Genomic DNA, 20,781 nt, shown 5'->3' with positions numbered 1-20,781 from the left:
TTTACATCCTGTGGCAAGTCAAACAAAAGCCTTTGAAGGCAGAAACAATGACTCATTCACCCTTATCCTGAGCATAAAATAAGAAAAAAAATAGTTGCTCTCCCTATGTTGTCTACTTATATTTTTGACTCTATTATCCAAGTAAGCTGAATTGTTTCTAAGTTAATAGCTTTCTTCTTAAGAAAAAGTCTAAAATAAAATGTTATAAATTGTCAAATTCAAACTTTCTAACATTAAAATTAAATTACCTGCTGCAATCAGCAGCCTAATAGCTTCATTTTTTTAAAGTAATTTTATGGTTGACGTTATTCTTGAAAGTCAATGACAATCTTCCTATATACAGTTTATACGGTTACCTATTTTCTCTTACAATTTCGTACAGGTATTTTTAAAATTCCAGAGCATCTGAAAGCATCCACATAGCCACATAAATTGATCTAAATATTATCCTTCCTTTTTCTATTATTGTAATTATTTGCAGTTGCATACTGAGCATGTATTATCTTCCTCACTGGCTCATTTAAAAGAAAGCAGAAAATTTTAAGTGGTTTCACAATATTAAGGTCTGTGGATATGGTATGTTCACCTTTTTTATATTAGGATTCTATGATTCATTTATTCAAAGTTTATAATAAATTTATTGACTTAGTTGGATATGTGTGATGGTAAAATATGGTGAAGTGTTAATTGGTGATATCTGCTACATTTTTGGTTTTTGTTTTTTTTTGAGGAAGATTAGCCCTAAGCTGACTGCTGCCAATCCTCCTCTTTTTGCTGAGGAAAACTGGCCCTGAGCTAACATCCATGCCCATCTTCCTCTACTTTTTATACGTGGGACGCCTACCACAGCATAGCTTTTTGCCAAGTGGCGCCATCCGCACCTGGGATCCAAACGGGCGGACCTTGGGCCAATGAAGCAGAACTTGCGAACTTAACTGCTGCGCCACCAGGCAGGCCCCTCTGCTATGTTTTTATTGATCATGATATTAAGTGATTACCAGTTGGAGGTTTCTATTGACGGAAGGGTCTCTAGGATTATTATTGAAGAAACATATACACAAAAGAAATCAGTGCTTGGCTTTTATTTTATTATTTGCTTTTGGGATATACTTTATTAGGAAGGTAAATCATATGCATTATATAAAACATTTTGGAAACTTTATAATTTTATATATCTATAAATATAAAACGTACAAAAACTCATTTATTGGCTATTATATACTACACAGTTTTGAGTTTGCTTACATTGCAATATTAGCTTTTCTTTAAGGAAAGTCTTGTCAAAATATTCATAATAATTGAGTTAAATTTTACGAAACCAAAAATTATTTCAAAACAAAGTGTTTAGTGCTAATATACTGAAAAACTTGAGAAATAGCTTCACTATTTTTGGTCCACAGCATCCAGTCAGAGATATCTATTGACACAAAGAAAATTGAGACTGCTATTGAGGACATAATAGATTTTTCTATTCTATATGATACATGGCTTTAAATATTTTTTATTTATTTGTTTATTTTCAGATGTACATCATAATATATTTCGAATTCTGTATAGATTACACCACGTTCACCACCTGAAAACTAATTATAGTCCATCCTCTCACATGTGAGCCTAATCACCCCTTTTGCCCTCCCGGCTCCCAACTTTCCCTATGGTAACCACCAATCCAAACTCCAATGCTATGTGTTTGTTTGTTAATATTTTTATCTTCTACTTATGAGTGAGATCATATGGTATTTGACTTTCTCCCTCTGACTTATTTCACTCAGCGTAATACCCTTAAGGTCCATCCATGTTGTCACAAATGGCAGGATTTCATCATTTCTTGTGGCTGAGTAGTATTCCATTGTGTATACATACCACAGTTTCTTTATCCATTTGTCCCTTGATGGGCACCTAGGTTGACTTCCAAGTCTTGGCTATCGTGAATAATGCTGCAACGAACATAGGGGTGTAAGTATCTTTACGCCTTTGTGTTTTCAAGTTCCTTGGATAAATACCCAGCAGTGGGATAGCTGGATCATATGGTAGATCTATCCTTAATTTTCTGAGGATACTCCATACTGCTTTCCATAGTGGCTGCACCAGTTTGAACTCCCACCAGCAGTGAACAAGGGCTCCCTTCTCTCCACATCCTCTCCAGCACTTGTTATTTCCTGTCTTCTTAATTATAGCCATTCTGACCAGAGTGAGGTGATACCTCGTTGTAGTTTTGATGTGCATTTCCCTGATAGCTAATGATGTTGAGCATCTTTTCATATGCCTGTTGGCCATCTGTATATATTCTTTGGAGAAATCTCTGTTCAGATCTTTTGCCCATTTTCTAATTGGATTGTTGGTTTTTTAATGTTAGGTCTTGAAGTACATAGTTACAATTCATTGGGGGAAAGTCTTGCTACAATATATTTGTACTCTTCCCATTTTTGTAGCTATTTTCATTTAAAAAATGGTCAATGGAATAATTAAAATATTTTTTCTCTAAATCTAATCAAATTTGGAAGCCACTCTATATTTCAGCTTGTAATAGAAAAGTATGAAAAAGCTAACAATGAAAGAAAATCAATGTATGACCTATTCTATGAAACTTTAAGGATGCATTTAAGCGCTACAATGCATAGGATGCTACATTTAATTGCAAGAGAATCTATGAGCAAAGTACATTTTCTCAAGTAAAAGAATGTAATATCACAAATGATTAAATAATTTTTGCAATAATGTCACATGACATTGGTTTATTTCAGTCCACTTTCTTTATTTTAAAGAAGAAATTTAATAATATGACTGTTTCTTATGATGTTCAAGAGTCCTAGACACACTATCTCTACTTACATATTTGCTTGCTCATCAAGATTTTCGTTATGGTTGAAGAGGAAGAAGAAAACATTTTTCTATTTATCATAAGTTGGTGGAAGTCAAGTAAACTTAAATGAGTGGGACTTCAGTAAGCAAATTTGCAAGAACGTTATAATCATTTGCATAAGTTAAAGATCAGTGATTTTCTTAGAGCAGGAAATCAGGAATAAAATTTGGAAAATCAGGCATTTGTCACTTGCCGCCGAGTCTGAAAAAAAAGACAAGGTAAAACCTCTTGGAAATGATTTTCTTTTTAGGGAACCTTAGAATATAAATAATGGCTCTGTATATGATTTGTCTAAAGCAACTGCTCTAATAGAGACCTTTTATTGCTAAGCTAATAAAATTAATTTGGAAAGAATCATTCTACAGATCCAAAGACAATGTTTGTTTAAATGACAAGCCATACATAACTTGGGCAAGTAAAGTGTTTTACTTACTGAAATGACTGGATCATTGAGGCAGAAACTAGTTTTACTTTTGTGGAGCAGATAAATGTAGTGACTCTACTTTTCATTCTCATTGTGTCTGTCTATTCATGTGGCTGTGTGTGCATATATGTTTGCATAAGTACATACTAACAGGTTAAATAAACAATGGGTCTCAAAGTGTCATGCACAAATATCACTTGAGAACCTTGATAAAGAAAGAAAAATTCTGGTAAGTACTTCCGTTTTTCTCTCAGCAAGTTTGTAATGATACTTAGGGATCTGAATTGTAAACTAATGATCAGCGTTTAGATTGTCATTGAACCACATTTTAAGAAACACTTTTAAATAGTGAAAATATCCCTGCTTTAATGTCCATTGTAATTAAATGGCGGACTGAAAGCATGGACATTTTTATTTTATCAAATGATTTTATTTATTTAAGATAGATATATTTTGATCACCTTGAATAAGTTCATGCATTCTTTCTTCCTTTCATTTGCTCGTCAAATAGCTATTGAGTGTCTACCATGTTGAAGTCATTGTGCAAAGTATCAGGGATAAGATGGAGGACATAAAAATGATGTTTTAGTTATCCAATGTTTATAATAAATCACTCCAAAACTCAGTGTCCTTAAAAAACAGCAATTTTATTACCTTTCACAATTATGTGGGCTATCTAGACATAGCTGGATAATTATTCTGTTTTATGCAATGTCTGTTGGAGATGCAACCATCTGGCTTCAGGGCTTAAGTGAGCTAGTGTATTAATCGGCTCAGGCTGCCACAACAAAATAACACAGACTGGGTGGCTTCAATAACAGAAATTCATTTTCTCACAGCTCTTGAGGCCGGAAGTCTGAAACCAGGGTGCCAGCATGGTCAGGATCTGGTAAGAAATCTCTTCCTGGATTGCAGACAGGCATCTTCTTGCTGTGTCCTCATATGACAAAGAAAGAGAGAGAGATAGAGATATTTCTCTTCTGCTTATAAAGCCACAGTCCTACCAGATTAGGGCCCTATCCTTCTGACATCATTTAACCTTAATTATCTCCTAAAGACTCTATCTTCAGATACAGTCACATTGGGGGTTAAGGCTTCAACATATGAATTTTGGGGGGGAGTAAGAGCACAATTCAGTCCATAACAGCTGGTATGTCTAAGATGGCTTATTTACATGTCTGACCCACTACTGGGGACAGCTGGAAGCCTGATCATCTGGGACACTGGGATGACTGAGCTTCTTTATCTCTCTGCGTAGTCTTAGAGCTTCTCTCTCTCCACATCAGCATTTCTATGTGGTCTCTCAAGCAGGGTAGAAAGTCCTTTACATGGTAGGTCAGAGCTCCCAAAGTGGAAAATAAGCAGCTGTTAGGTCTTCTTAGGTCTTCTTGAGGTTTAGGACTGCAACTGGCCCAGCATCCCTTTCTCTTCACCGTATTGTTTAAACTGACTCATAGGGTCAGTCCAGTTCAATGTAGGAGAGAAACATACAAAGCTATGAGGAAACAGGTTTACTGAAGCCATAAATATAATGTTTTACATATATAAATTTTAGATATAAAAATATATTTTTAAACATGTTGTACATAATTTATGGGCTGTTTTTAGTGATATGAAAGAAAAATGATATAGTGATGAAAAATATAAGAAGGGTCCTACTCTACCATGGACAGTTGGATAAAAACAACTCCTGGAGGAAAAGTCTTTAAACTAAGACACAAGGATAAAAAGGAACTAATCATATCAAGAATAAACACAAGATAGTTCCAGACAAAGGGATGAGTAAGCACAGGTTCCTGTGGTAAGAAATAACGGTTTGGGGGACACTCTATAAGGTCCTGAACATCCAGTAGAAGACAAAGGCTAGCTTCAGACCTACTGGCGTTGAAATCTAGTGGTCGTGACAGACATTAAACAATTAATTATACAATTAGTGTATTACTTACATTTACCAGCTCACATCTTAGAGCTCATATTTAGTAGTGCCTGACTCAGTCTGAGGGATGTAATCAACAAGTAATGAGGTACATCAGCTTCAAGTTCAAAAGCCCAAGAGCTCTGGATGAAAGAATGTGAATTCCAAAGATTTTAGGCAATTCATTTGGCAGCAAAATTTTATCTGCAATGATGTGAAGCTATTTATAGCCTTTATTTATCTCACTTAGTGTGAATATTTACACATATTACTGGAAAATTACCATTTTGAATATGTATGTTGACTCAGACTCTGCTGAGAGTGTTACATAAATTAAAGTCTAAAAGCTCCTAAATTCAAAAGAAATACACATAACCTTAAAACACATTAACCTTAACAGGTTTTCATATAATGAGATATAAACTTATACTTGCCGGTTTTCCTGAAAGAGCCACTTAATGATATGCTAGGAATGAACCAGGAGGAAAGGTGTTGCACATGAAAAACAATGAAAGGATGGTCAAAACAATCATGAAAAAGAATAACAACATTGAAGGACTCACACTTCTCCATTTCAAAATTACTACAAAGATGAAATCATCAAGACAATGTGGTAATGGCATAGGATAGAAATATAGATCAAGGGGAAAGAATTGAGAGTCCAGAAATATACCATTACATTTATAGTCAATTGCTTCTTGACAAAGATTCCCAGACAATTTAATGAGGGAAAAATAGACTTCCCAACAAATGATGCTGGGACAACTGGATATCAATATGCAAAGAAATGAAATTGATTCTTCCCTTACACTACATATGAAAATTAACCCACAATGGATCATAAACCTAAATACAAGAGCTAAAGCTATAAAAGTCTTGGAAGAAAACACAGGAGTAAATATCTGTGATGTCGATTAGCTAGGCATTTTTAGCTATGACACTGAAAGCAAAAACAACAAAAGAAAAAAAAAGATGAATTGAACTTCACCTAATTGAAAACTTTTGTGTTTCAAAGGGCACCATCAAGAAAGTGAAAAAGCAACCTAAAAAATGGGAGAGACAATTTGCCAAGTATATCTGATGACAGACTTGTATCCAGAATACATAAAGAACTTACTATTCAATAATAAAAACATAAATGTAAGCCTAATTTTTAAAAAATGGGCAAAGTATCTAAATAGACATTTCTCCACAATGCAAATCAAAACCACAATTAGATAACAATTCACACCACTAGAATGGCAATATCAAAAAGACTAAAATAACAAAATTTGGCAAGGATGTGGACAGATTGATAACCCCATTTATTGCTAGTAGGAATGTAAAATGGTGCACCCACTTTGGAAAGCAGTTTGGTAGTTCCATAAAACATTGAACATAAAATTATACGATCTAAAATTTTCACTTGTATATGTATATGTTTATATATATATATAAAACCAAAAGAATTGCAAACAGGTGCTCAAAGTAGTACGTGTGCATGCAGGTTCTCAGCAGCACTATCTGCAGTAGCCAAAAGGAAGAAACAACCCAAATGCCAATCAACTGATGAATGAATAAATTGTCATATGTACACACAATGGAATATTATTCAGCCATAAAACGGAACGAAGTACTGATCCATGCTGCAATATGAATGAACCTTGGAAACATTATCATAAGTGAAAGAAGCCACATAACAAAAGACCACATACTGTGGGATCCCACTTCTATGAAAGGTCCAGAATAGAAAAATCTATTGAGGCAAAAAGTAGATTAGTATTTGCCAGTGGATTAGGGAGATGAGAATGGGGAGTGACTGCTGAGGAGTATAGATATCTTTTGGGGGAGACAAAATGTTCTAAAATTAGGTACTGGTATGGTTGTATAATCCTATAAAAATACTAAGTTGTACATTCAAAAGAGTGACTTTTATAGTATATTAATTATACCTAACAAAGCTTTTTAAAAAGTAAAAAAAAGCTAAACAGAGAATGGAATTTAAAACCACGTATGTTGTCAATTCTAAATAAATAAGTAAATATTATCTGTAAAAAATTTTATCAATGACTAAAGGGGGAGTTCAAAAGCAGAGTGGAGGCTTGCCATTTCAACCCATATACGAAAGAGCCTGGATTGCCATGCCCTTTCTTAAAACAAGAAAGAGCTGAACAAACTGAAAATCAAAGACTTTTCTCAGACCAACCAGAGAACTGAGGTCCCAGGGAAAACCACTACTCTGAAATCTGAAGAGACAGGCACATCCAGAGAGACAGAAACTTAGATCTCTTACCTGCAGTCAAAGCCACTAAAGCCATAAACTAGTGGGAATCCTTAAATTGTAATTTTGACAAATGGCTGGACTAGTGACAGTGAGTAACTCCTGGAAGTTTCAAGGAGTCTTTTAAGAGTTTTTCTTCAGGGAATCTCAGCAGGTGAGGACTTGAGAAAAATCCTCTCCCAGTCCTGGCAGACGGAATGGAAGAGCAACAATTGTAAATCATATCCAGATTCTTCTCCATAACAAAAGCTTACTCTCCAGGGGAATGGACTTCACCAGAACACAATTCTGAAACATTATCCCAGCTGGTGGAAAGGAGTTCCTGCCCTCTCTAGGCACTCCAATGTTTTATCTCACCTAAGGGGGTTGGAGGAAATATGGTCAACAAGAACAAGACTTCAAGAAACTAGACTGAGGACAGTGTAGCCAGTGAAAGGATTAGTGGACAGGAGCAAGAAAACTACACCACTGGTGAAGAGCATTACCATGGGACACAGGCCCATAAAAAGGGACTTAATCATGAGATTGCAGAAGGATGCCCCCTCACCCATATTCTATCATCACATCAACAAGGCTCCAATCTAATAACAGGGGATTATTGCTGAAAGAGCTGCAAGACAGACTCTCTCTGAGAAGCAGTATATTAGAAAGGCCCACAGCCAACAGAGAGAGAAAAACAAGGACACTAGAGAAATTTGAGGCCTCTGGTACCTATAGGCACAAGAAACATTCCACACAGCCCGTCGCCCAGTCATATTAACATAAGTCCCCATACTAAAGGCCTGTTCACCTTGGTTTCTATGACCCCATATAAGACGTCCAACTTGCAACAAAAAATTACAAGTTTGCCGAAAGGCAAAAAGAAACACAGTCTGAAGAGACAAAGCAATCATCAGAACTAGACTCAGCTATGACACAGATGTTGGAATCATCATTCAGAGAATTCAAAATAGCTATGATTATATGTTAAGGCCTTTAATGGAAAAAGTAGGCAACATAGAGAAGGTCAATCTAAGCACAGAGGTTGAAACTTTAAGAAAGAATTAGTTGATCTAAAAGATAACTATTTGTTTAAAGAAATAATAACAATGCATTGGGTTACTATATAGCATGTGGATAAATGAATGAAAAAACGTCATGAGGGGTGGGAGGGAGAAATTCAGAACATTCTGCTTTAAAATATCTGTACTACATGTGAAGTGGCATAGCGATATTTGAAGGTGAATTTAGATCACCAAAATATATCTATTGGGCAGCCACTGAAAAAAATCTTAAAAAGAAGTATAAAAGAAATAAATGCTAAGAGAGCAAACAAAATGGAAACACACAAAATGTTCAGTTAAAATTAGAGAAAGCCAAAAAACAGGGAGGAAAAAAGGAACAAATGCAATAAACAAAAAACAGTAACAGAATTGATTCCAACTATATCAATAATCACTTTAAATGTGAACTGAGTAAATGACTCTAATAATGGATTGGAGTTTGTCATAAGCAAAAAACTTTATTAAACTATTTATAGAATATCTAGAAAGTAGAAATGATATATAAAAACAAAATGTAGTATTTAAAGTTTTTTTTTTTTTTTAAGATTTTATTTTTTCCTTTTTCTCCCCAAAGCCCCCCGGTACATAGTTGTGTATTCTTCGTTGTGGGTTCTTCTAGTTGTGGCATGTGGGACGCTGCCTCAGCGTGGTCTGACGAGCAGTGCCATGTCTGCACCCAGGATTCGAACTAACGAAACACTGGGCCGCCTGCTGCGGAGTGTGCGAACTTAACCACTCGGCCACGGGGCCAGCCCCAGTATTTAAAGCTTTTAAATTACATTTATTTTTATATCACTAATGGTAAAAAGTATATGTATATGCTTAATATACGAACAATCAAAAATTGGAGTTAAAATTTCAAAACATCTCCATATAAAAATATTTTAAAATTAAATAATGTTTATTTTATTCAACAAATTACACTATGATACTATGATAAAATGTAGTACTGAAACTTCATGTCACTAAGTATAACTTTCTAAACACTGTCTCTTTTAAACTAAGGAATTAGATAAGTAGATTACACTTCTCTGGTAAATATCTATACTCTCTAATGTTACTGAAATGCTGTGGACTAGTCAGTAGGATGATATATTTCAAACTAGACACATTTTTTCCTTTTATTTTTATTAAACAAGTGAATTCATGTAGATTATTCCTAATGAGATTGTATTAGTATCTGGGAATGCAAATGTTTATTCGCCAAAGTGTCTGCTTGTTAAGGAATCCTTATTTTTTCTTCCATATATATCAGGAGAAGCTCACCATATATGAAACAGTGTATATGATACCATAATAAAATGTTGATACAACTATTTTTTACTTGCCACAATACTTTTTTCCTTAAAATAATCCACAACCTTTATATGTGCCTATTTTTTACAAGATTATGATCCAAATCAATTCAAAGTGCCTGGTTACTGTATTATTCATCTCCAAGAGGTATAATTTTCTCAATGATTACAAATGGATAAAAATAATATTAATTTTTAATACTCACCCTTCTTCAGTTTGAATATTTCTGTCATTTCAGTTTTCACACTTGAAGACATGCCGAAATAAATGATTAAATAAAAATATAAATATTTAATATTATATTACAATGTACAAAAATATGCAAGACTAGGTGTGAAAATTCACAACAGGTCATATATCATTTTCATCTAAAATGACCCAGTATTAGTAAGCATATTTCTTGAATCAATGAGACAACAACGTCAAAAACAACATTTGACTACTAGATTAAATTTGGGAGCTATATTTCTATGTAAAATTATAGACAATCCTAACAACAAACCACAATACACAGTAAACTCAGTGATTATATATCCACATCTATTTCAATAGCAGCCCATTCTCAGAATAAGGTGTGTCAACATGTCAGTGATAATAGGAAGTGTTGGATATCAACACAAATGTATCATCACCTTCACATCAAAATAAACACTAGCACACTGTCTTTTAAATACTGAGTTGGTAAACTTACATCTCCACATTTTAGCCTTTCATCCTGACTTTTCTATTCCTCCCATCCTAACTCAAAAGATAATTATCTGTCACCTCGACCAACATAATTTATTTCCTAACTGCGACCTCTTACTGCTATGTTTCTCTAAACTGTGTCTGAAAAGTCAGTATCTGAAAATCAGATATTACAATCAAAACTACCTTAGAATTATGCTAGATTCTTCACCAGAAGCTCCTAATGATGGAGCATTGGTTTACCAATTTGGTTGCACTTTTAAAAAGTCTGGGAAACTTAAAACCAAACAAACAATAATGTCTTAGGCCAATCTGAAAAATTTTGGTTTATTTGGCCCAAGGTAGAGCCCATGTAATGTGTTTTCTAAAATCTCTCCCATGTGATTCTAATGAGGGGACAGGGTTGAGAGTGATTGGATTCAAGGCTGAAGTCCAAAATCCTTAAAAATATAATGTTCTCCCTAACTATTCTCACATTTAATTGCATGTTATATATGGACAAAACTCGTTTGTTTTTTTTTTTTTTTTGAGGAAGATTAGCCCTGAGCTGAGGAAGCCTAGCCCTGACCTAAGATTCATGCCCATCTTCCTCTACTTTATATGTGGGACGCCTACCACAGCATGGCTTGCCAAGCGGTGCCATGTCTGCACCCGGGATCTGAACCTGCAAACCTCAGGCCTCCAAGAAGCAGAACGTGCAAACAACAGCGGCGCCACCAGGCCGGCCCCAGTGGCCCACACTCTTCATGACCACAGGCTGCTCATGATCCTCAGGTCTATCCATGTGCTTTCTTTGAACTAATTTTTCTCTCCAAGTTCTTCACTAACAACTCAAATCCTTCTAATCCTCAAAGGACCAGTTTGACATCATGAAGAAACATGATTTAATTACTTTTATTTGCTACTTAAAAAAATTATTTATTATTCATTTTATCTAGGTCTGTGTTTATATAGCATACCAGCAGGAGTTGTTCAGTACGGTTGAGTCAGTACTTCATTTTATTTTATGATATTGATTGGCTTAGCACAAACCTCTCAGTACCACGGAAATCAGATTAGGCCTACATTTTCCTAATTTCTGTCACACACTTATATTGCCTTCTCAATAGATGCATTATGCAAACAAGTGTAATATGATTTATTTAATATTTGATTTATATTGACTCATGTTTTTACTTAAATATATTTATTTCAAAAGAAACTGTAATTTTGCTATAATTATCAAACTAATATTCTTGCTATAAAACAAACGTAAAGAGAAATGTTGTTCAATTAGACCTGACATGATATCATGGTTTTTATCTTTTTAAAAGGAAGATCCCAAGTTTTATAAAGTTGCCTTTGAACCTGACCCTTTCTCTCTAAGAGAGATTAAAAAGGAAGTCATGTTTTGTAACTCTTTAAACTGTGATTTATATTTAATGTCCTATCAATGTGCTCCCTAAAATCATTTGAAGTAGCAAAAGGGCTCCTGCATGTTTTTAAATTGTAACTTAAAAATGTTCCACTGACAGGAACTCAATCACACGTACACACACTGTAAATTTTTAGCATGGAATCAGCCCAGACTTGACTATATTTTGAATATCTGTGTTTGTATAGAACAGCTGCCTTTTGAAAAGGAAATCTCAAGACTCCCTTTAGTAGTACTAGATTATATGCTCAATTTTTCACCTATTTACATTCCACCAAATCTGTCACTCATGCCTCCAGAGAGGAAAAAAAAAGGAGGAAAATTTTAGAAATGTGTTAGACTGAAATATATTTTATATTTGTTCAAGTGCTCTCTGGGCATCTACAGATGTGAAGAAAAGCGTTTTCAAGGAATCCATTTGTCTACAATTGTTGACTAGTAGCATTTTATAGGGTCTGTATATAAAATCAACCTAGTTTTTAAATAACCAACATACAAAGTGATATATTAACTTCAGCTTGAGGAGTTAATTGAAAGCAGTTGAGACAGTTCTAAAATTTCCGATTTTTTTGCGTGTGAGGAAGATTGCCCTGAGCTAACATCTGTTGCCAATCTTCCTCTTTTTGCTTGAGGAAGAGTGTTGCTGAGCTAACATCTGTGCCAGTCTTCCTCTATTTTATGTGGATGACATCACAGCATGGCTTGACAAGCAGTGCTAGGTCCACGCCTGGGATCCAAACCTGCGAACCCCAGGCCACTGAAGTGGAGCACACGAACTTAACCACTATGCCACTAGGTCAGCCCGTAAAATTTCCAAAATTTTGAGGAAGATTATCCCTGAGCCAACATCTGCCACTAATCCTCCTCTATTTTTTGCCGAGGAAGATTGGCCTTGAGCTAACATCCGTGCCCATCCTCCTCTACTTTATATTTGGGATGCCTGCCACAGCATGGCTTAACAAGTGGTGCATAGGTCCCGACCTGGGATCTGACTGGCGAAACCCAGGCTGCCGAAGCAGAACATACGAACTTAACCTCTGTGCCAGCAGGCCAGCCCCCCAAATTTTTAACGTAAAAGAAGTTGAAAAAAGTTATTTGTGAAAATAACTTCAAGGATAATTTAAAATACATTATATCATGTTAAAAGAAAGGAGTGTCAATGAAACAACTGTGATGTTTCAGATATAAGTATTTTTGTTCTTTTTTTTGAAATTTATTTTTATCAGTGGACTAATTTTGAAAAATCTTCTTTCATGGTATCTTCCCCTATATAACTAATATTTTCTATTGGCTTCTTAGGAAAATGTATCACATAACCTAGGCATCGAGGTGCATTCTAATAGCCCAAGCTACCTGAGACCCTAAATAAATAGGGAAAAACCCTTATATTATTATTGTCTGCTTCAAGAAATTGGAAATTAAAAATGTAAGAATTCCTCTCTGGGTGCAAAACTATAAAATCAATACTTAATGTATTGAAATAATGTTTTGTAAGATGTTAAAAGAAATGTAAGGAATCTTTGGCTGTGTGACGAATGCAAGTTGTGCGAAGTTATTATTATGGGTAAACAAAGAACTTGACAGCAAAATGAGGTGTTTGACTATAATGGACAAAAAAAAATTATAAAAAGAAATCAAAGAACTATATGTTAGCAATAGCTTTTAGCTTTCTGTAGGGTCATCCTTGCCCAGCAAAAGCCTACGTTCCCACTAGCAACCATGTGTCCTTCTGGCCCTTTTCTGGGCAGGATGCCAACCATCCAGTATTGTAACTGTTTCTCTCAAAGAACGTTACTTTCTGAGAGAACACAGAGCCCTTCTAGGTGAGCTACTGATCCTTGAAATACTGGCCGTGCAAGGACAATCCCCCTTGGCAAGCACGTGGCCCTTGTTCCCCTGCATGTATAAGCAACCTCTCCCTGCTCACGGTAGCAGGTACAGGTGCACAACTCCATCCACTGCCACTGGACATTCCCTGTAAGTAAGACCCAATAAACCTTACGTCTAATACACTGTCTCCGGGTCTTTTCTTTGGTCCCTCTGCAACCTATCCCGCACTGCTTGCCCAACTGGGCGTGTGGCCAGACATCTTCACTGAACAGTGGAAAGGGCTCCAATCAAGAACAGTATTCGTTGAGTGTGGCAAGCACAGGCCTAATATAGAGATGATTGTTACAGACTACTTTAGCTTCTTAGACTTAGCTATTAAGACCATGCATTCAATTAAATTCCCTGATTTCGCCCCCATCTTTGCAGACTAAGCTGTAATTAAAGCATAGCTTTTATTTTGTAGATTATTATATGTTACCTACAGGAAAGTAGTATATGAGTTCTGATTTTATATCCTGCCATATACTTGCAATTTTAAGGCAATGAGTATTCAAGTGGTTTCCAATTCAGCATAATATCTTCTTTTTACTAATTGCTACTATTTATCAGGTTAAAAATAATAGTCAAAGGCTTACCCAAGACCATGCTATACTCTTTCTCTCTGCACCAAGGACCCTTAAATATGGCAAGATTCTAAAGGCTCTCTGAGTCAATACTAATATTAATAGTGGGAAAATTTATTAATGAATAGTATTGAGGATGAAAATAAAACAAGAAATTAAATGATGAAAATTCAGGAAGTGAAAACAAATTCTGCATGGGAATAGTCATGGCAATGATACCAAAGTTAGATAATTGAAAGAACAAGACTGCACGGGTCATACTCATGTAAGGCTTTAGTAAAGGTAAAGGAAGTGGAACAACAGCAGAAAGAAAGCACGAGTGATAAAACAGAAGTCCAAAAATTTGCAAACACAGACCCCGAGAGTCCTTTCTCTTCGCACAGGTTATACTTTGGTTTGGGATCATGAACTACTAAGGCATGTGCGAAATTTCTCAGTTCCAGACGGGCCCATCCGGGAGTTTACTGAGGAGTCTTTTAAGCTCCACTTGTCACTTGTCTGAAGCCAAGCCCTGGATCTGTTAAACCGGGAGTAAATTATCAACGTCTGCTTCCCTAAACAGTGAAGACAAGTTAGTACCAGGTGCTCCCAGGAGAGTTTTGAATTTTAAACAGCATGTTATAAGTCATTAGCTAACACAGCTGATTCTTTTCAGACTTCTAGGCTTCCTCAGAAAGAAGCCTGAAGCTGCCCTAGTCCAGCTATAAGATAACTCTACCCTTGCAAACTCATTAGACTGAATAATATGAACCTGTAAGACTAACCTAAGCCTCAGCTTCAGGATGCAAATTCTTTTGTAGGCCGTATGGCCCCTATCCTGATCATGCGGAGAGCACCTAAAGAAATCAAAGCTGACCCTTACGTTGATGTATAATACAGCATAGCCAAGTAGTGTTTATCTCAAAATTCAAAGGAAGCTTAGTATAACCAAATCTATTAACATATTGACTGATAACCCCAGTAAATTATCAATAAATAGTACTTACAAACTAGTACAAATCACTCCAAAATTTCTCAGACGCGTGATTACAAATCAAAACAGCGTGTTTCATACCTTGACTAGCGGTCAATGTTGTGGCAGTTTTTTGGGAAAACGGCTCAGGCCGCTTCCAGGTCTGCCAGGAGCCATCAGCCTACAAGTTAAGCCTCTGCCTTGTGACACGGTCCGGGAGAGAGATGAGGGGATGCACGGCGACCCTCAAGGGAATCTACCAGGCTGCCCCTGCACTTTTGACTGTCCTGCTTCTGCTCACTCTGTTCTGCACCTGGGGTTATTTCAGGGGAAGTCAGCCCGGCCCTGGGAATGAGAATGATACAATACAATATTCTAGGGAAAGTTCTGGGGAAAAAAAACATCTTCTAGGGAAAGAACATTCTGACCCGTCCTTTGGTCGGGTAAAGCGGTGGGAGTGGAGAGGGTACAAAGAAATCTGTGGCCCCCACAGATCTCTCTAGGAGGATGGTGGTTGCCACAGCCCATTGAGTCAGGAGACCACTGGGGGTGGCCTCCTTGAAGTAAAGGATTGCAGAAGCTTGACGCCCCCCAGGCCTACACACAATCAATTGCTCTTAGGACTATTGTCTACCTTGCAAAAACCCGCTTACACGAGCCAAAAATATGTACTGGGACTGTGTCATGAAATCATCGTTGCATATCCTGAGCCCTATATAAATCATACATGCACAAAATAAAGTTAGACTTGGACACCAAACTCCTTGTCTCACTGCCTCCTCCTTTGCCGACCCTGTCCATCTCTCAGGAGACCTGGATCCGGCTGGGGCTGGACCCCGGCACAGGTCTACTGAAATTAACCTTCACAGCACACAATCCACGAGGTAAAGGGCTTAACAATTAAGTAAAATAAGGGCTATTAACAATAATGACTACATGTATCAAACATCTACCATTTCTGAGGCCGTATCCTAGGGCTTCGCATTAATCTTCCTTTTAGTGTCATAGCAAAACTGTAACTTCTCTCTACTTTTCTTCCCAACTTCTTTGAAGTATAATTTATATATAATAAAATTCAATAATTTTAAGTGTACAGTGTGATGAGCTCTCGAAATTGTATATTGTCACATACCACTCACAAGTGAAATACAGAGTATTCTCTTCACCCTAGAGAATTCCCTTGCGCTCTCCCTGATTCTCACCATAAACAATGGTTGATTTCCTTTCTGTCATTAAACCCTTACCTTTTCTAGATTTTTATGCAAAGACCTTCATAGAGAATGTGATCTTTTATGTCCAGGTTTTTCAGTTAGTATACTGTTTGTGAAATTGATGCATATTGCTGCAGGTATCAGAAATCCATTCTGTTTTATTGCTGAGTAGTATGCATTTTGCAGATGTAGTTAAATTTACCTGTTAACCAGCTGTTGGACATCTGGGTCATTTTCAGCTTCAGGTTATTATGTATAACATTTTGGTAAATTGTTTGTGTGGACAATTTTCATTTCTTTGGAGTAAATACTTAAAAGTGGAAATGCTGGGTTGTATGGTAGCTATAAGTTTAACTTTGTAAGAAACTGCAAACAAACAGGAAATTGTTTTCAAAGTGAATGTTCCATTTTGCGTTCCTACCAGAAAGGCATGACATTTCCAGCTTCGTATCTGCACCAGCACTTGGTATTACCGTTCTTTTCATTCTTAGCCATTCTGGTGAGTTATGTGTAGTGTTACCCTAGTTATAAACAAGAGCAAATTTCCCAAAGAGGAGATCCTAGAAAGAGAATTTATTTAGACTATATTTCACATTGATATTATAACACTGAGCCAATTTCCTACAAATGTTGTGGAATAAAATGCTTAAAACTACCTGTGTTAATCAAGCCTCTCAAGTTAAGTAATGAAAGTGAAGTTTTAATTTAAATCTTGGACTTTGAAATAATGGATAAAAAATAGTAAATTTAATATGTATGAGTTAAAGTTTCCCAGGACCTCCTTTGTGTGTATTTGTGTGTGGGTGTGGGTGTGTGTGTGTGAAAGAGAGAGTATGTGAGAGAGAGTGAATATCCATACCATTGCTATTTTAGAAATACTGTCAGATATACTATAAAAATCTGCTAAGTAATAGCCAAATAAGAAGAAAATAAATTAAGCCTGAATTACTACTGGCTTGCCAAAAAAAAAAAGAAGTGGTCAAACTTGAACATCAAAACAGTATTGGGTAATTCCTTAAGAATATATTTGTTATTTTAGAAATATGGTCCAATATAACCAGCTGATAGGATCCAGGAGCTACCTATAAAAAACTGAAAACGAGGCAAGCAAACTCTTAATTTAAGAGAATTAACTAATTTGGAGGTTGGATTGATATTTTTAAAATTAAATATAGTATCTTTAAATAGAAAAAAAGAACATTTTATAAAATATCCCACCACTGTTTCTATACACAATACAACTTCAGCATGTAGTATACAAAAATCTTTTCCACTCTCTCATGCTGTGGCCTCATTTTCAAATGCATTAACTTTATGTGAATCTACAGTGAAAGACATTGTCAATCTCTCCTTTTGTTAGTGGGGAGGCGTGGGTACAAAGGATCCCATATACCTTCTTACTCAACCAGCCACATTAACAAGCTACAGGCAGACTCAATTTGTACTAGGTATAAACTTCAGTTTCTAAGAATGAAAATTCTTAATATAAAATACATTGAACTTATAATTATTTCTAAATAATTTCAATCTTATGTTATCACTGACCACCACCTCCTTTATTTAACACTTTGCAACACAAAAAATTAATTTACAATAATTGTACACTTACTATTTGGAGAACTCTTTAAATCTCACTTTAAGATGTTAGGAATCACTATTATAAAAAATCACTTCAATTAAAAATACTTATTAAGGCACATTTTGGAAAAAAAATCTTAATTACTTTGTGAAATAAAGCATATACATTTTAAAATTAGAAAGTAAAAACAGTTTTATTTAGCAAATTACTAAAAGCTTAGTTAATCATGCTATATTTGCTAACACTTAAAGTATAATTACAATATAAACATAAAGAAATTGTTTCTTTTTTTTAAGAATAAAAGAGTTTACTCATTTTCTAACTCACTTGGGAATTGGCTAGTCATCTGTCTAAGTAGAAGGTTCTAATTTGCATTCATTTGTATTGTGAAATTGGAAAAAAGTTCAAAGAAATTTTGAAATACTGGAAATACACATTGTTGGGAAATGTATGAGGAACGCTTTGTGTCCATGGAAAGTCATGGACCATGATCTGCTACGGTAGGTGAGCCAACGTACCCAATAAATAAGTTTTAAGTGAAGAACGATTTTTTCCAACCTGCAACAACTATGTCAACTAATGAATTGCTCCTTGCTTCATCTCATATTTACAATTTTCCTTCCTTATGCTAACCTTTTTTTTGTGGCATTTAGAATATATTTTATATAATTGGTACATTTTTCAAAATGCTAGTTTATTTAATCTTCACAGCTCTACAACATAGATTTTTTATTATCTCCGTTTCAAATATATGGAAGCTGAAGTGCAAGGATAAATAACTGGACAAAAGCAGTACAGTTAGAAAATGGTCAAGTTAGGATTTAAACAGAAGCAGTTGCCCCAGAGTTGGTGTACTTAATCTGAAAGTATACTAACTCTATCCTTAAAATATTTACGAACTATCTCAGAAATTGTACCCTTATTGCCGAGGGACACTCCCTTCAAATAAACAAACAAACAACATGAAAGAGAAAAAACACATATGTTTAGAAACTTGGGTAGCACTTTCTAAATAGCACTTCTTTGAATCTTTCTGTCATAATCTTAATTTTACATAAGAGATTAGTAGAAAAACAATTATTTTCAATACTCTTACAATTTTTAGAGTTTTTTGTTTATTTTTGGCCTGAATATGCCAGATAATAGGAAAAAAATGAAATTCTATTAGCAGGATAGTCTAAGAATTCAGATATATGGGAATACTGCTAAGAACATTGTTTACTTTCTCCGGAGATCCTTAATGGATTACAGACCCACTTGACAGAATGGCAAGGGAAGTAAAGGCATTTTATTGGTTGTTGAGCTTTGAGTCTAATGTGCCAATGCAAAAATCTGGTAAAAATAGATCGAAGCATAACAATACTAGGAAGCATATCTTGCTTCCCATGCTCAAATCTGAATCACAGAATTTTGCAACCCTTCAGCGATCCCTAGAGAGGGGAAGTGTCTGATCACATGAAAGGAGGAAGCAGCAGAAAGTCATACCCAGCTATTTTCTGGGAATGCCTGCAGACACTTCACATTCAGTGTCTTGGAATATGATTGATTGGATTCGTTATTTGAAATGCCTGCAGGACAAAAATAAAACAAAATAAAAATCACTTCTCTCCTCCTCTTTGCAGCTTGGATCTGAGTTGGGCCACTCTTTTTACCACTAAATCAGGCCACCTACAACTCTACGGCAGTATTCCCCAGCTGTGAGCTCAAAGTGCAGTGATCCCCACAGACGCAAGCCAAGGTCTTTACAAGCCTTTTTCTGAGCATGCATCTGGTTCTGGGCATGCGTGTCGCACTCTGTTTTCTCTGTGGACGGTAGTCTCGCTGGGCTCGCATTCTCCCAAGAGACTTCCTCCTCAGCTTCGATTCTCCTGGGCTGTTACATCTTTCTGCTGCTTGTCCTGTACACTGTCCTTTGCCTTAGGCACGGTTAGTGTATGTCTTTAATCTTTCCACAGGTGCCCGGAAATCCAGTCCAGCCTAAAGAGTGGGAAACAAAGGTCGTCCTCTGCAGGGGCCCTGCGAGGAACCCCCAGGCGAGTCAAATGCATGGCCATACTATTTTAAGAACAAGCCCATATTAGCTCCCTGATGCCAACATGCCACACCAGGAATGCAGACCCTGTCCCCAGGGATGCTGTTGCTGGGCTGGGCAATGGAGGAAGATAGGCTGGTGGGTGGAAGTGCTACAATGTTCTCTTACCACCGTTCATCTGTCCTCTTCCTCTTTAAGCAGCCCCTTGGCTGCTGTAGGTTTTGGATTAGATTCCAGACTTCTGAAAAAGTTAATTCTGCCATTTTTTGCCAGTTTATGTTTGTTTCAGTGGAACGCTGGATTCTTTGAGCTCCTTGCTCAGCCATTCTCTGTGATGTCAGAGTCTGTGGCTTATATTTATTTCTTATAGCAGCCTTTATTGCCTCGGACCCATGAAGTTTGCTTTTATTATTCCAAAAGAAGATGTATTTATTCACTTATATAGTTGTTGAGTAAGCAATCAGAAAAGAATATTGTACATGCACATAGATCTCCAAAATTAAATTTTATATATATAACTATATGTAATATATATAAATTAAAATATATATACATATATTTCTATTTATTTTCATTACGATTCAGAAAGATTGTTTTTAAACCTTCACTGAGCACACTGTGTTCTAAATCCATTTGAACTAATTATTTTTAA

This window comes from Equus quagga, unplaced genomic scaffold (assembly GCF_021613505.1).
Source record: "Equus quagga isolate Etosha38 unplaced genomic scaffold, UCLA_HA_Equagga_1.0 205_RagTag, whole genome shotgun sequence".
NCBI classification, from domain to species: domain Eukaryota; kingdom Metazoa; phylum Chordata; class Mammalia; order Perissodactyla; family Equidae; genus Equus; species Equus quagga.
This window is presented reverse-complemented; position numbering follows the sequence as displayed.